Here is a 13,971-nt window from a genome sequence, read left to right on the forward strand (position 1 = left end):
ACGTTTCAACCAGACACATAGAAAGATAGGGGCTTATTGTTTTGCCTCCCAACGTATTCACCTCAAGGGTGATGTCAACAATAATAACTCATGCTACCCATATTCAAATGGACATATGTGCCTAGATCTTTCCTCACCACATGATGCTTGCCAAAAGAGAAAAATAAAAAGGAATAGAGAGAATAACTTTGACTCTTTGCATAAAAATAAATACTGAAAACTAAAAGATAGGCCCTTCGCAGAGGGAAGCAGAGGTTGCCATGTGCTTATTTGTTTGTACGCTCAATCCCTTAGTGCAAGAGAACGTCACGTTCTATTGCCCCTTAAGATGACAACCTTTATTATGCAGTCTGTCGCTTTTATTCTTTGTCATCCAAGTTCGTACAACGCTCAATTTTCTCTTACACTAAATGATCTCACACTTTTAGAAGCACCGATGACAACTTACTTGAAGGATCTTGCTCAATCCTTAGGCAGGTATGGTGGACTCTTGAAAATAAGATTTGGGTTTAAGGGTTTTTGGATGCACAAGTAGTATCTCTACTTGGTGCGGAATTTTTGGCTAGCAAAGATGGGGGGCAAGGGCCACATGTTGAAGGATCTATGACAATATGACTTCTATGTGAATATGAGCAAACATAAATCATTATGTTGTCTTCCTTGTCCAACGTCAACAATTTTGGCATATAATATTTTGATGGGGGCTCACAATCACAAAAGATTTCTAGGATAGTATATTTGCATGTGAAAGTTCTCTTCCTTATACTACTTATTCGTGAATTGCTTGTATGACCAATATTGTGATTGTCAAGCCTCAAAAGGTTTCATTTTATAAACCCAATGTGAAGCTACCACTAGGCATGATATGATTTCAACTTCATGACATTCAATTTATTCAACAATTTACTCATAGCATATAAGTGAAGCACAAGAGTAAATGACAAGCTACTCCAAAAAGATATAAGTGAAGATCAAATGAGTAGTTAAGTAAATAGATAGCTATGTCTGGACTCTCTCTTATTTAAAACTTTCAGATCTAATTATTTTATTAAAACAGCAAGCAAAACAAAAATAAATTGACGTTCTAAGAATAGCACAACTCATGTGAAGAAGCAAAAACTTAGGCTCAACCGATACTAACCGATAATTGTTGAAGAAGAAAAGTGGGATGCCTACCGGGGCATCCCCAAGCTTAGATGCTTGAGACTTCTTGAAATATTATCTTGGGATGCCTTGGGCATCCCCAAGCTTGAGCTTTTGTGTCTCCTTAATTCCTCTCATATCACGGTTTTCCTAAATCTCAAAAGCTTCATCCACACAAAACTCAATAAGAACTCGTGAGATAAGTTAGTATAAACCGATGCAAAAACCTTATCATTCTCTATTGTAGAAAATCACTAAAATTATTATTCAACATTGCATACTAAATGCCTCTGCATATTTAATACTCCTATCCTCAAATAGATTCATTAACAAGCAAACATATGCAAACAATGCAAACATAACAACAATCTGCCAAAACAGTACATTCTGTAAAGAATGCAAGACTATCAATACTAATTCAACTCCAAACATTATGAAATTCTACCACACTGTAAAGAATTTATCAGAGCTCATTTTGCAAAAAGTTTCAATATTTTATCACATTCTGTCTTTCCTCGGAAAATTTTGTAACATCGATAAACTTTCTGTTTTCAAACAGCAACACGTATACTTGCAAGATAAGCATGGCAAAGGCTGTCAATGCCACTTTTATTGAAATAAAATATGCAAAACATTATTCTAAATAACACAAAGTGAATCCTAACAAAATAAATTGACGCTCCAAGCAAAACACATATCATGTGACGAATGAAAACATAGCTCCAAGTGAGGTTACCGATAATGTTGGAGACGAAAAGAGGGGATGCCTTCCGGGGCATCCCCGAGCTTAGTTGCTTGGATATTCCTTGGATATTAACTTGGGGTACCTTGGGCATCCCCAAGCTTAGGGTCTTGTCACTCCTTATTCTCCTCATATCGATATCGCACCCAAAACTTGAAAACTTCAATCACACAAAACTTAACGGAACTTTGTGAGATAGGTTAGTATGATAAAGAGCAAACCATTTCACTTTGGTACTGTCAAAGACAAGATTAATAATTGTTTCCACACAATTCCTATTATATCATATCATATCCACAATTTATATTGAGCAATATAAGCCATAGAAACTAGAAAACAAGCAAACTATGCATTGAAAACAGAATCTGTCAAAAACAGAACAGTCTGTAATGATCTGGATAACTACAATCCTTCTGCTAGTCCAAAAATTATGTAAAAATTAGGACCACGTGAGAAATTTGTATATTAAACTTCTGCAAAAAGAATCAACTCAAAATCACTCTTCTGTTAAAAATGAGACTTATTTTCGTGAGTGACAAAGTTTCTGTTTTTCAGCAAGATCAAATCAACTATCACCCAACATAATTCCAAAGGCTTTACTTGGCACTTTATTGAAACAAAAGCAATAAAACATGATCAATACAGTAGCATAATCATGTGAACACACAAAAACAGTAGGTAAAAGTGTTGGGTTGTCTCCTAACAAGCGCTTTTCTTTAATGCCTTTTAAGCTAGGCATGATGACTCAATGATGCTCACATGAAAGATAAGAATTGAAATGTAAAGAGAGCATCATGAATCATATGACTAGCACATTTAAGTCTAACCCACTCCCTATGCATAGGGATTTTGTGAGCAAACAACTTATGGGGACAACAATCAACTAGCATAGGAAGGCAAAACAAGCAAAACATCAATATTTTCAACACATAGAAAGGAAACTTGATATTATTGCAATTCCTACAAGCATAAGTTCCTCCCACATGATAATTTTAAGTAGCATCATGAATGAATTCAACAATATAACCATCACATAAAGCATTCTTTTCATGACACAAAAACATAGAAAACTTATTACTCTCCACATAAGCAAATTTATTCTCATCAATAATTGTGGGAGCAAACTCAACAAAATAACTCTCATGTGATTGGAAATTAAAATCATGATGACAAGTTTCATGTTTATAATTATACAATATAGCATACATGTCATGACCATAATCATCATAGATAGCAACTTTGTTGTCATAATCAATTGCAACCTCTTCCAAAATAGTGGTCTCATCATCAAATAAAGTCATGACATCTCCGAATCCACTTTCATCAATATAATCATCATAAATAGGAGGTGTGCAATTATCATAATAAATTTTCTCATCAAAACTTGGGGGACTAAAAATATCATCTTAATCAAATATAGCATCCCCAAGCTTATGGCTTTGCATATCATTAGCATAATGGATATTCAAAGAATTCATACTAATAACATTGCAATCATGCTCATCATTCAAATATTTTATGCCAAACATTTTATTGACTTCTTCTTCTAACAATTGAGCACAAATTTCCGAACCATCATTTTCAAGAAAGATATTGTAAAGATGATCAATAATATGATGCAACCTCAATTCCATTTTTTATGTAGTTTTGTTTTATAAGCCAAACTACTGATAAAACAAGAAACTAAAAGATTAAATTGCAATATCTAAAGATATACCTTCAAGCACTCACCTCCCCGGCAACGGCGCCAGGAAAGAGCTTGATGTCTACTACGCAACTTTATTATTGTAGACACGTGTTGGGCCTCCAAGCGCAGAGTTTTGTAGGACAGTAGCAATTTTCCCTCAAGTGGATGACCTAAGGTTTATCAATCCTTGGGAGGTGTAGGATGAAGATGGTCTCTCTCAAACGACCCTGCAACCAAATACAAGAAATCTCTTGTGTCCCCAACACACCTAATACAATGGCAAATTGTGTAGGTGCACTAGTTCGACAAAGAGATGATGATAAAAGTGTAATATGGATGGTAGAAATATATTTTATAATCTGAATAAATAAAAACAGCAAGGTAGCTAATAGTAAATAGGCACAAAAACAGTATCGCAATGCTTAAAAATGAGGCCTAGGGTCCGTACTTTCACTAGTGCAATCTCTCAACAGTGCTAACATAATTGGATCATATGATTATCCCTCAAAGTGTAACGAAGAATCACTCCCGAGTTCCCATTAGCGGAGAACAAAAGATAGGAATTGTTTGTAGGGTACGAAACCACCTCGAAGCTATTCTTTCCGTTCGATCTATTCAAGAGTCCGTACTAAAATAACACAATGCTATTTTTTCCGTTCGATCTATCCTAGAGTCCATACTAAGATAACACCAAAGCAAGTTCATATTTGTAATACTCAATCCACACAAAGAACTATAAAGAGACCTGATGATTTCTGCTAGGACTACGCCGATATTTCCCCCAAGAGGAGAGGATGATGTAGCACAGCGACGGTAGGTATTTCCCTCAGTTATGACACCAAGGTATCGAACCAGTAGGAGAACCAAGCAACAAAACGTAAACAGCCCCTGCACACAAATAACAACCACTCGTAACCCGACGTGTTAAAGGGGTTGTCAATCCCTTTCGGGTAACGGCGCCAGAAATTGGCGAGGAGACGGGAGAAAATTGTAATAGATTGAAATAATAGATCGCAAATAAAATAAAGTGTAGCAAAGTATTTGTGTTTTTGGTTTAATAGATCTGAATAAAAACGCAAAGGAAAAGTAGATCGCAAGGCAAATATATGAGAAAGAAGACCCGCGGGCCGTAGGTTTCACTAGTGGCTTCTCTCGAGAAAAATAGCAAACGGTGGGTAAACAAATTACTGTTGGGCAATTGATAGAACTTCAAATAATTATGACGATATCTAGGCAATGATCATTACATAGGCATCACGTCCAAGATTAGTAGACCGACTCTGCCGTCATCTACTACTATTACTCCACACATCGACCGCTATCCAGCATGCATCTAGTGTATTAAGTTCATGGAAAAACGGAGTAATGCAATAAGAACGATGACATGATGTAGACAAGATCCATTTATCTATTGCGGCAGATATTAGATCTCGTCTTTTTATCCTTAGTAGCAACGATACATATGTGTTGGTTCCCTTTCCGTGACTGGGATCAAGCACCATAAGATCGAACCCACTACCGGGCACCTCTTCCCATTGCAAGACAAATAGATCAAGTTGGCCAAACAAAAAGCAAATATCGGAGAAGAAATACGAGGCTATAAGAGATCACGCATATAAGAGATCAAAGAAACTCAAATAACTTTCATGGATATAAAAATATATGACTGATCATAAACTCGAAGTTCATCAGATCCCAACAAACACACCGCAAAAGGACTTACATCATATGGATCTCCAAGAGACCATTGTATTGAGAATCAAAAGAGAGAGATGAAGCCATCTAGCTACTAACTACGGACGCGAAGGTCTACAAAGAACTACTCACGCATCATCGGAGATGCACCAATGGAAGTGGTGAACCCCTCCGTGATGGTGTCTAGATTGGATCTGGTGGTTCTGGACTCTGCGGCGGCTGGATGAATATTTCGTCGACTCCCCTAGGGTTTCTGGAATATTGGGGTATTTATAGAGCAAAGAGGCGGTCCGGGGGGCACCCGAGGTGAGCACAACCCACCAGGGCACGCCTGAGCCTCTTGGCGCGCCCTGGTGGGTTGTGCCCCCCTCGGGGCACCCCCAGGTGCAACCAGGGCCCATTGCCTTCCTTCTGGCCCATAAAAAATCATAATGGAGTTTCGTGGCATTTGGACTCTGTTTTATATTGATTTCCTGTGATGTAAAAAACATGGAAAAAACAGCAACTGGCACTTGGCACTATGTCAATAGGTTAGTACCAAAAAATGATATAAAATGATTATAAAACATCCAAGATTGATAATAAAATAGCATGGAACAATCAAAAATTATAGATACGTTGGAGACGTATCAGCATCTCCAAGCTTAACTCCTACTCGTCCTCGAGTAGGTAAGTGATAAAAACAGAATTTTTGATGTGGAGTGCTGTTCATCAAGTCATATCATATTCTTTTCTTTATAGAATGGACATTTGGACTTTTATGTGATTCAAAGCAATAGTCTAGTTTTGACATAATAATTTAGATACTCAAGCATATCATCAAGCAACCATGTCTTTCAAAATATCCATGCTAAAACAAGTTATCCCTAGCCCATCATGCTCAAACATTGATCCATTCATGAAACACACTCGAATATTAGCTACATCCAATACTTACTCACGATCATATTGCCTCCTAGTTGTTGCTTTTGTAGGAGAAGATGGAGACTCAAATTCAAAAATAAAAATTGCATAAAGTAAAAGAAAGGCCCTTCGCAGAGAGAAGTAGGGATTTGTAGAGGTGCTAGAGCTCAAAGCGAAAAAGATAGAGATAAAAACATTTTGGGAGGTGTATCCATCCCACCAACGAAAACGAATTAGAGTTCCGAACACTTTCCATGCTAGATATGCCATAGGCGATTCCCAAACAGAAAATAAAGTTTATTCCTTTTTCCACCATTCTTTCACTTTCCATGGCTAGCCGTATCCACGGGTGCCTTCCATACCAACACTTTCCAAGGAATTTATTATTTGACAACATAAAATAAATATTTTTTCATTTTGGGACTGGGCATCCCTAAAACCTTTGCCTTACTCTCGTGCAATGACAAGTGAATAAACACTCATCTTGAGAATAACACATCTAGCATGGAAAATATTAGCCACCCGTTACCGTTCCGCAAGAGAAACAAACACCCAAAAGAGAAGTTTATTTTGAAAGTTAGAGATGGCACATGCAAATTTGCTTAGAACGGCAAAAGAATACCGCATATAGGTAGATATAGTGGATTCATGTGGCAAAACTGGTTTAAAGGATTTTGGATGCACAAGTAGAGGTCATACTTGGTGCAAAATGAAGGCTAGCAAAAAGATTGAGAAGCGACCAACCAAGAAACGAATAATTTCGTAAAGCAAGCAGTAAGCATAAGTAACATCGAATAATGCACCACAAGTAGGATATAATTTTCATTGCATGATTATTGACTTTTGTGCATGCATAGGGAATCACAAACCTTAACACCAATATTCTTACTAGAGCACAATTACTCATCAACATAACTCACATATCACATCATCATATCTCAAAACTATTACTAATAATCAAGTTTATTTTGTCCAATGATCTTCATGACATTTTCTTTCTTTATCCTTCTTCGATATCTATCACTTTGATACTAATTTTCATGTGTTGATTTTCATAAACTCAAACAAATATAAGTGAAGATCATGAGCGTAACAAATTTTCTTTCTCTCAAAATAATTTAAGTGAAGCAAGAGAGAATTTCTTCAAAATTTTACTAACTCTCAAATAGATCTAAGTGAAGAAAGAGAGCATTTCTTCAAAAATAACAAAGCACACCATGCTCACAAAGATATAAGTGAAGCACTAGAGCAAGTCCTAGCTCATAAAAGATTTAAGTGAAGCATAGAGAGCAATTATAACAAGTCATGATATAATTTTGGTTCTCTCAAATAGGTGTGTCCAGCAAGGATTGATGACTTAAAACACAAAATAAAACAAGAAAAGACACATATCATACAAGACGCTCCAAGCAAAACACATATCATGTGACGAATAAAAATATAGCCTCGAGTAAAATACCGATAGTTGTTGGAAGAAAGCGGGGATGCCACTTGGGGGCATCCCCAAGCTTAGTTGGTTGCTCATTCTTGGATAATAGCTTGGGATGCCGGGGCATCCCCAAGCTTAGGCACTTACATCCTTCCTTCATCCATCGTAAGATAACCCAAAACTTGAAAACTTCAATCACACAAAACTCAACAAAACCTTTGTGAGATCCGTTAGTATAAGAAAGCAAACCACTACTATAAGTGTTGTACAAAACCAACTCATATTTTATTTTTGTATTATATCTACTGTATTCCAACTTTTATATGACAAAAACTCATCAAAGAAAACCATAGAGCCATCAAAATAAGCACAAAACACAAAGAAAACAGAATCTGTCAAAACAGAACAGTCTGTAGTAATCTGGAACATTCGGTAACTTCTGTAACTCCAAAAATTCTACCAAACTAGGACTAACATGGTAATTTGTACATTAATCTTCTACAAAAATAATCAGGGCAAAATCTCTTTTCTGTGATTTATGAAAATTATTTTCGTGAGCACAAAGTTTCTGTCTTTTTCAGCAAGATTAAACAACTATCACACAAGAAGATCCTAAAGGCTTTACTTGGCACAAACACTAATTAAAACACAAAAAACACAATCATAACAGTAGCATAATTGTGTGAACACACAAAAACAGAAGGCAAAAAGCAAAAATAAATTTTATTTATTGGGTTGCCTCCCAACAAGCGCTATAGTTTTACGCCCTTAGCTAGGTATAAGGCAGGGATCTAAGTTTTGTCATCTTTGTCCAACTCTTCAATCAAATACTTAGAATCCCTCAAAGATTTAGCATAAAGATTTTCAATAATGACACTCCTAGGAATAAATTCAAAGATTTCATTCTTGCAAAAAGGATCTCTTATCACTTCAACAAAATCAGGGTGGATACTAATCATCTTAAGATCTCCTTTATTGCCATCACTAGAAGTTGCACCCTTGTTTCTGGATCTCCTACTATTTACGGGAGTTTCCTCAATAATTTTAGTGGTAGCAAAAGCCGTACTTAGATTACTAAAGATTTCTTCCAATTTATCGATTTGAGACGGACTTTGTTCTAGTCTTTCGTGGATTAAGGTACCCTTCTCTTTTAACAACTTAAAAATATCACCCGCTTTTGACCCAAGATTAGTAGAAATTTTTTGCATCTTTTTATGTATAATTTCCATATGATCCTTAGTGAGCATTTTCTTTTCGATAGCATCTTGTCTTTCCATTACATGCTCAAGAGTCAAAATTGTTTCATTAACCATAAGTGGTGGTGAGCACACTAAATTTCCCATAGCATTAAGAGCATCAAAAGGAGGACTCATTAAGAAGTTTCCACCGGTAATCGTATCAAGGATGAGTCTATACCAAGTGGTGATGCCAACATTAAAACAATGCGAAAGCACAACGGTAGACTGCTTATGGCTAGATCTATTATGAGCATTGCAAATTCTATACCAAGCATCTTTTAAACTTTCTCATCCCCTTTGTTTAAAGTTGAGAACCTCGTTCTCGGGAGTGCAAGCAATAGAGGAGGAATTATCCATAAAGACAAACAAGATCTCACAAAAAAAACAGAACCGGCAAGAAACGGCGAACGGAAAAAGAGAGGCGAATAAAACGGAAATTTTTTGTGAAGTGGGGGAGAGGAAAATGAGAGGCAAATGGGAAATAATGTAAATTGCAAGGAGATGAGATTTTTGATTAGGAACTTGGTGATCTTGAAGATCCTCCCCGGCAATGGCGCCAGAAATTCCCTTGATGATGTCTGCTAGGACTACGTCGGTATTTCCCCCAAGAGGAGAGGATGATGTAGCACAGCGACGGTAGGTATTTCCCTCAGTTATGAAACCAAGGTATCAAACCAGTAGGAGGACCAAGCAACAAAACGTAAAAAGCCCCTGCACACAAATAACAGCCACTCGCAACCCGACGTGTTAAAGGGGTTGTCAATCCCTTTCGGGTAACGGCGCCAGAAATTGGCGAGGAGACGGGAGAAAATTGTAATAAATTGAAATAATAGATCGCAAATAAAATAAAGTGCAGCGAAGTATTTTTATGTTTTTGGTTTAATAGATCTAAATAAAAACGCAAAGGAAAAGTAGATCGCAAGTCAAATATATAAGAAAGAAGACCCGGGGGCCATAGGTTTCACTAGTGGCTTCTCTCGAGAAAAATAGCAAACGGTGGGTAAACAAATTACTGTTGGGCAATTGATAGAACTTCAAATAATTATGACGATATCCAGGCAATGATCATTACATAGGCATCACGTCCAAGATTAGTAGACCGACTCCTGCCTGCATCTACTACTATTACTCCACACATCGACCGCTATCCAGCATGCATCTAGTGTATTAAGTTGATGGAAAACGGAGTAATGCAATAAGAACGATGACATGATGTAGACAAGATCCATTTATCTATTGCGGCAGATATTAGATCTCGTCTTTTTATCCTTAGTAGCAACGATACATACGTGTCGGTTCCCTTTCCGTCACTGGGATCAAGCACCGTAAGATCGAACCCACTACCGGGCACCTCTTCCCATTGCAAGACAAATAGATCAAGTGGGCCAAACAAAACCCAAATATCGGAGTGATAACCCACAAGTATAGGGGATCAATTGTAGCCTCTTTCTATAAGTAAGAGTGTCGAACCCAACGAGGAGCTAATGGTAGAATAAATATTCCCTCAAGTTCTATCGACCACCGATACAACTCTACGCACACTTAACGTTCGCTTTACCTAGAACAATTATGAAACTAGAAGTACTTTGTAGGTCTTTTTGGATAGGTTTGCAAGAATATAAAGAGCATGTAAATAAAAGCTAGGGGATGTTTAGATGAAGACACAACTAAATTAGTTTTAGTACAGAGCTTTTTGTCACAAGAAAGTCATTTGTCCCTAGGCAGTCGATAACTAGACCGGTAATCATTATTGCAATTTTAGTTGAGGGAGAGGCATAAGCTAACATACTTTCTCTACTTGGATCATATGCACTTATGATTGGAACTCAAGCAAGCATCCTCAACTACTAAAGATCAATAAGGTAATACCCAACCATAGCATTAAAGTATCAAGTCTTGTTTATCCCATACGCAAACAACCTACTTACTCGGGTCTGTGCTTCTGTCACTCACGCCACCCACCATAAGCAAATCATGAACATATTGCAAACCCTACAGCAGGAATCCCTCATGCTTGCACGACACGGAGAGCACCATAGGACATCACCAATAATAAAACATGCAACTCAAACCAATCTTGATCATCAAATAACCCATAGGACAAAACAGATCTACTCAAACAACATAGGATAGCCATACATTATTGGGAAATAATATATAGCATTGAGCACCATGTTTAAGTAGAGATTACAGCGGGTAAGAGAGAGGTTACACCGCTGCATAGATGGTGGAAGAGTTGGTGATGATGGCGGTGAAGTTGTTGGTGAATATTGCGGTGATGATGATGGCCCCCGGTGGCACTCCGGCGCCACCGGAAGCGAGGGAGAGAGAGCCCCCCTCCTCCTTCTTCTTCCTTGACCTCCTCCCTAGATGGGAGAAGGGTTTCCCCTCTGGTCCTTGGTCTCCATGGCATGGGAGGGGCAAGAGCCCCTCCGAGATTGGATCTATCTCTCTGTCTCTCTCTGTTTCTACGCTCCCCTTCTGCCCTTTTATCGTTTCTTTTATATTCGGAGATCCGTAACTCCGATTGGGTTGAATCTTTCGCCCAGATTTTTGTCATGAAATTAGCTTTCTTGCGTCAAAAGAAGAGCGTCAACCGCCTTACGGGGTGCCCACGAGGGTCAACCGCCTTACGGGGTGCCCACGAGCGCCAAAATTAGGAAAAATAAACAATTTTTATAGAAAGACAGTGCAAAAAGAATCAGAACCGTTTGACGTTCCAGTAAAAAATTAAAAATCGCGCACTACAGCCAAAGTTTCTGTCCTGCACCGTACAAACAAACAAGCATTGAAAACATCCTAAAGGCAAACCTTGGCACATTATTTTTATAATACAATAGAATTGTACAAGGGGATAATTATTTTTGTTGAAAAGTTTCTGTAATCAAGATTCACAAAGTTTCCGTGAGCATGAATAAAGTTCAAGGCTAGCTCCCACTTCAACAATGCTTGTCTCTCTCACTTTCACCTTCCTTTCTGAAAAAGTTTTGGGTTCCCCTCTTTATTTTTGCTTTTTTAAACTATATGAAAGCACTCCACAGAAATAAATGACTCTCTAAAACTTCCGGGTTGTCTCCCTGGCAGCGCTTTCTTTAAAGCCATTAAGCTAGGCATATAGTGCTCAAGTAGTGAATCCACCCGGATCCCAAGGTATATCAAAGCCAATTTTAATTAGCAATGATTTGTAATTTAGTAGTGAGCACAAAGCAACATATATCATGTAATGATGAAGTCTAACTCTCTTCCTATGCATCGGCATGTCATAAAAGAACAATTCATGCACACATAGTAAAGGCCAATGCACAGTATAAACAGTTTCTTGCAATTTTATCTTGTCGGAAACATAGAGAGGTGGAGATATAGTTCCTCTCTCATAATAATTGCAAGTAGGAGCAGCAAGCACATGCATATTATATTCATCAAAATCATCACGTGCAACGGAAAAAGGCAACCCATCAATATAATCCTTAATAAGCACAAACTTCTCCGATATAGTGTAGTCAGGAGAATTCAAAAAGATAACAGGACTATCATGCATGGGTGCAATAGCAACAATTTCATGTTTAACATAAGGAACTATAGCAAGTTCATCTCCATAAGCATAATTCATATTGGCATCATGGACACAAGCATAGCAAGCATCATCAAAAAGGGATATTTCAAGAGAACCAACGGGATCATAACAATCATCATAACAATCATCCTTCGATAAGCGCGAAGGGAAATTAAACAATGTATGAGTTGAAGAGTTACTCTCATTAGAAGGTGGGCACGGGTAGCTAATCCGCTCTTCCTCCTTTTGTTCTTCGCTCTCCTCCTCATCTTTTTTCATCCAATGAGCTCACAGTTTCGTCAATTTCTTCTTCCATAGACTCCTGCAAAATATTAATCTCTTCTTGGACAGCGGAGACTTTCTCAATAAATGCATCAATATCGGAATTGAATTCATAATTGGCATAGCAATATTTAAGGATAGCTAAATTTTCAGGTCTATAAACAGCATCATAAAGATTTTCAAACTCTTTGAACATAGATTCAATTTCATAAGCACCCATAAAAGCAACAAATTCTTCTATTTGTTCCACATCATAGTAGTCATATATACCATTAGCATAAGAAGCCAAGGTTTTATTATCATTAAATTTGCATGAAAAGGGAAGGTGTGGAGCCTTCATCCTAGAGCAACAAGTATAATCATATCTCAAGCATAGTTGCCTAGCATACCACTTCAACATATGAATTTGATCCCATAATAGTTTCCCTTTTTGAGTCAAGCGATAATCCCCAAAGTATTCACATTGATCCAACGTGTCTCCCATTACATAATTGAATGGGGTTTTCTCGGGATTATCAAAGTAGTACATAATATCTTTCACATAATGAGCATCGAGGGTTTTAGGAGGTTCCCCATCTCCATGAGTAGCAAGTAAACCTAATTTTTTTGGTATTTCGTGTTCCATATCCATAACTAAAGATAGAGAACAACTAAGAACAGCAAATAAAAATTACTTAGTGATAAAGCAAACAAGCACACACGAGAATATTCACCCCACGCTATTGCTCCCCGGCAACGGCGCCAGAAAAAGGTCTTCATAACCCACAAGTATAGGGGATCAATTGTAGCGTCTTTCGATAAGTAAGAGTCTCGAACCCAACGAGGAGCTAAAGGTAGAACAAATATTTCCTCAAGTTCTATCGACCAACGATACAACTCTACGCACACTTAACGTTCGCTTTACCTAGAACAAGTATGAAACTAGAAGTACTTTGTAGGTGTTTTTGGATAGGTTTGCAAGAATATAAAGAGCACCTAAATAAAAGCTAGGGGCTGTTTAGATGAAGACACAACTAAATTAGTTTTAGTACATAGCTTTTTGTCACGAGAAAGTCATTTGTCCCTAGGCAATCGATAACTAGACTGGTAATCATCATTGCAATTTTATTTGAGGGAGATGCATAAGCTAACATACTTTCTCTACTTGGATCATATGCACTTATGATTGGAACTCTAGCAAGCATCCGCAACTACTAAAGATCATTAAGGTAAAACCCAACCATAGCATTAAAGTATCATGTCCTCTTTATCCCATACGCAAACAACCTACTTACTCGGGTCTGTGCTTCTGTCACTCAC

Source organism: Triticum aestivum, chromosome 1D (assembly GCF_018294505.1).
Source record: "Triticum aestivum cultivar Chinese Spring chromosome 1D, IWGSC CS RefSeq v2.1, whole genome shotgun sequence".
Taxonomy (NCBI): domain Eukaryota; kingdom Viridiplantae; phylum Streptophyta; class Magnoliopsida; order Poales; family Poaceae; genus Triticum; species Triticum aestivum.